Raw genomic sequence first — 4,870 nt, 5'->3', positions numbered from 1 at the left:
CGGTCCAGGCTGAAGAGACACTTAAGTTACTGTTTATGAAAGGGCTGTATGGAATAAGAAAAATCAATATTTATTAGTCACAGAATGCATTATTTGCATGAAAAGCATTGATCCATTTGTCAGATGAAAAAATGCCATTACTTCTACTTGGCTCTTTAAGTCTCCATGGCTCAGTAAATAAAAATGCTCTTTTCTAGACACTGAAAAGAAGGAAGGAAGGAGTAGCCTGAAGAGAGAGGTACATAGATCACTAGACCCCCAGAGACTGGGACAATTGCACCATCCTTAGCAGTACAGCCTCTGTCAGCAGGAAACTGATAGAACTGGCCTCCCGAACCCCACCTAGAACCCAGTCTACAAGGGTAGAGCTCTACCTAGGACTGGGCAGCTGGAGCATTGTCTCAGGTTGGGACACTTAGGAGGTACCCACAGCATCTTCCTGGGGGCACTTCTTATAATCATCCCACTTTACAGGCCAAAGTTTCTGCTCTGCTGAAAGTGTGGTCACTGAGGAAAGAAACAAAATGGAGAGTTAATCAAAGGAGGGAGGGGACAAGGTCAGTTTGTTTCCTCCTGCTGGATGAACTACTCCCTCCCCTTGCTCCCCCAATTCCAGCCACTTGATTGAGAATATTGCTAATTATGGCTTTTTCTACCAGCCACTCCTAAATCGAGAGTCATAGAATGGTACAATTTAGAATTCAGAAGAAGCATAGGAATCCTCTGGGCCTGTCCTTTCACAAAAGAGGAACCTGGGACTCAGAAGGGTCAAAGGGTTTCTCCAAGGTTACAGAGCTATTTAGCAGCAAAGTTAGGACTAGGACTCTTCTCCTGATTCCTAAACCAGTGGATTCCCTCTCTTCCCCACCCCACCAAGTCCACCCCAGCTGTTTCATTGAATGAATGAATGAATGAATGAATGAAGTCTGAGCTGAAGGCTATCACAGAAACCTGTGGTGCTAAGTCGTCCACTGCCCAGGGTTATCCTGTTGCAGCAGGAAGTCAAGACCTACCTTTGGGCCAGTCTTCTCTCAGACTTCTGTTGGCACTGGGGATCACACAACAGGATTTTCAGTCTCTGAGGAGACAGACTTTAAAAATGACTTTTGAGGGACTATTAATTTAGACAATTAACGGAGGAAAAAAAACCCAACTACATTATCTCCCTCTCAGAGTAGTGGAATTTTCTCTCTGGTCATTAATATGATTCTATGTTTGGAGGACAGGAAGAATGGGAAATTTGCCCTCCCTCCATCAGTCTAGGTTTGCATTAACTTGGCTCACTTAGTGAAATTCACAATTACACAGGTTGGGCTGGATCAAATGAAATAACACGTCAAGTGCTTGCAAACCCTAGAACAGAGCAATACTTACTTGATACAGCTAATGCAGCTCTGAGAGGAAAACACTTGTCTCTAAATGCATTCACCATTAGAAGAGAGGAAGAACACGTCACTGAATTGGGCATGCAAATAAAACAAATGAACTCGAAAATTTCCAACTAAATAAAGAGGAGAAATTCTGAAAATTAAAGAAGAGTTTAATAAAATTGGAAGCAAAAAGACCATTGAACTGATAAATGAAACTAGAAGATGGTTTTAAAAAAATAATAAAATAGCTAATCTGGCTTTAAAAAAGGAGGAAAACAGTTTCTACCCCATTGTTTTCACCAAAAGTGAAAAAAAAGAAAATTTATAACAATTGAGGAGGCAATGAAGGAAATTATTGGAAACTATTTTGCCCAATTATAAGCTAACAAAACATCAGAATAGAGGAATACTTAAAAAATACAAAATACCCAGGTTAACAAACCTTAAAGCAACATATAAATGCTACATCATTATTACAATTATTTCTGAGGTCTGCTCAGCTCTGAAATTCTGTGATGTTTTAAAGAATGACTTCAGAAAAGAAATGAGAGCTTGGATTTGTGATTGTTTTTGGCATCCCACATCTGAGATTTTTTAATGTTTGGGATTTTGGAGAAATCTTGAAGCCAGGAAGGCTTGGATTCAGGTGCTACCTCTGACCCATACTGGTTGTGTGATTCTGGGCAAGTCCCTTTACTTCTCTGTCTTGTAGGCAATTCTCTAAGACCCCAGTTACAGAGAATTCACAACTTGCATTGGCAGTTAAGAGTTTCCTCACTTTGGAGTTCCCTCTGTTGGTGAAATCACAAGTACATTCCCTGTCCATAAAGAGGATCAGTGATACATCCTATAATAAGACTTATTAAGCACTTAGTATGTGCCAAGTGCTGAAGGGAATGAACACAGGTACAGACAATACTGGCAAGGGTGGTAAGGGAGGCTGCGCAAGCCAGTGATTGCCAGATGATGGAAGGAGTAGGAGAAGAAAAGATGTAAGAGGAAGACAAGTTTGTTGCCTATGAAAGAGGCATTTCAGAGAGCACGGTAGAAGGGCGAGTCAGTTGATACTTTAGGGTAGCTGGGTTGAGTGGGAATGAGAATAAGCAATCAGGTGGTAGAAGATGGGGATGAGGTTTGCATGATGATGACCTAGAGGGCTTGAGATTTGAGAAGGACTGGGTGTGAGTATGTTAAGCATTAAATAAAAGGTGCCTCTTTTCTTCCCAGAGGAGACTGGAGATTGGGTGAGTATAGTCACAAGGAGACGTTGTATGGCAGGGGGAGATAAAAGTGCTGCCCAAGTTCCTCCTTCCCAAGTGGCCCAGATGGAAGTCTCATCTGATCCTGAGCTACCTTTCCTCTTTTAAAGTAAGCCATGTCCATTTCACAGGTGAGGAAAAAGAGAGGTATTTTCAGCAGATTGGATTGCTTCATAAGCATAGAAGCTTCATGGTTTTCAGATCATTCATTCATTCATTCACTTATTCATTCATTCATTCAGCAAACATGTTGGAATGTCTGCTCAGGGCAGGTTCCCATGCTAAATGTGGAAGGAGATACAAAGATTAGTAAAGCACAGTCTGCCCTTAAGAAGCTTTTAATCTAGCAAGGAGGACAAGATGCATGCAGAAATACCTGGAATGCAGGGTGTTGTGTGACAAGGGTATAAGGATAGAAACCAAATGCTAGGCTAAGCTTGAAATTTCCTCTTGGAGTCTCAGTTTCTCCTTCTGAAAAATAGCCTAATAATAGTGGATATCCCACTAGGACATTTTACTTTCATTTAAGGAATTTAGGGCTTTGGTGTAAAAGAGACAGATTTAACAGTAGCAGTCTCTTAGTTCAGGTTGGATTTTGGGATGAAATGCGGCACTTGGAAGTGATTGAACTATTAAAAAGGGGTTGGTTTAGCCCTAACAGTAAGGATGAGCTGCAGGGTTACTGGGCATTTCTCTTTTACTTGGATAGGTGTGGCCTCCCTTGTCTCCCAATAAGAAACTCAGATTCCAAGTAGGCAGGACTTCTTATGCCTTCATGTGACCAGGAAGAGGTTTCAGGGAAGCAGGGGCCAATTCGATGCTAGAAACCACTTTATCTCCTTTTGGGGAAAATGAATCCCTGTCCCTGGAAGGAAGGAGGAGCCATGACCCTGCCCCATGATGTGGGAGCATGCAAAAGGTAAAGGGGAAAGGTGAAGTGTCCTTACGTGTCCATATGACACATTTAGGGTTAGGGTTAGGGTTAGGAGGACTGGATTTGAGTTAAACGATCTGGATTCAAATTCAAGCTCTGTATGATCATAGGCAATGGGGGGCAGTAACTTTTCTGGGCCTCAGTTTCTTTAGCTGTCAAATGAGGGCACTGAACTAGGTGAAGCAGGTAGAGTTGTAGAATTTGGAATCAGGAAGACCTGGGTTTGAATCCTGCCTCAGACACTTACCAGCTGTGTGACCCTGAGCAAGTCACTTAACTTTTATCAGCCTTAGTACCCTCATCTATAACATGAGAGGACTTGATGACTTTTAAGGCCCATTCCAGATTTAAATCTATGATCCTGATTCCAGAGAAAACATGGGGCTCACCTTCTGATGGAGAGGTGGTGAACTCAGTATGTATGTATGTATGTCTATGTGTGTGTGTGTATGTGTATATATACATACATGTGTATGTGTATATATACATGTGCATGCATGTTATATGTGTGCACATGCACACATATAGTTATATGCTTGCGTACATAATGTGTATACACATGTATATGTGCACATGTGTAGATACATTTATGTATATGTTTATTTCATGTATATGTACACATGCAATTGTGTATATGCATCCATATATGTATGCATACATGTATGTATTTATATGCATGTGTATTCACTTATGTATGTGTTTGTATATATACACATATATACATACACATAGTTATATATCCATATATGTGTATGTGTGTTTTAGACATGGCCAATGTGGTAGTATGTTTTGCGTATTTGTTGCAAGGTTTTTTGTTTTTCTTTTTTTTTTTTCCTTAGTGGGGGGTGGGGAGGGAGAGAAGTTGGATTTTTGTTCTTGAAAAAAAATTCCATTTAGGGTCTGAGTGTACGATTTCATGATACTGTGATCCTCCTACCCTCTTAGCTGGGGATCTTGGTTGCTACTTCACTGAAAAGGTCATCCACTCAGAGCTCTCCATTCTCCCTCCTCGTGCCACATCACTCAGATCTTTCCCCCAAGTGTCTCCTCCTTTAATCTTGTCTCTGATGAAGAGGCAGCTCTTCTTGGCAAGGCCATCTCCTAGCAGATTACCCCCCACTATCAACCCCTCTCTCATCTTCAGTCTCCCTCCCGTTGGCTGCTGCTTCCCTGCTACTTACATGCATACCCACACTCACACGCATGCTTTAAAAAAACCTTCACTTGATCCTATCACCCCTGTTAGCCATAATCATGCGTTTCTCCTTCTTTCTCGGGCAAACTTGTTAAGATCCATCTATACTGGG

The sequence above is a fragment of the Notamacropus eugenii genome, chromosome 1 (assembly GCF_028372415.1).
Source record: "Notamacropus eugenii isolate mMacEug1 chromosome 1, mMacEug1.pri_v2, whole genome shotgun sequence".
NCBI classification, from domain to species: domain Eukaryota; kingdom Metazoa; phylum Chordata; class Mammalia; order Diprotodontia; family Macropodidae; genus Notamacropus; species Notamacropus eugenii.
The sequence above is the reverse complement of the archived record's forward strand: the minus strand, read 5'-3'. Positions refer to the sequence as shown.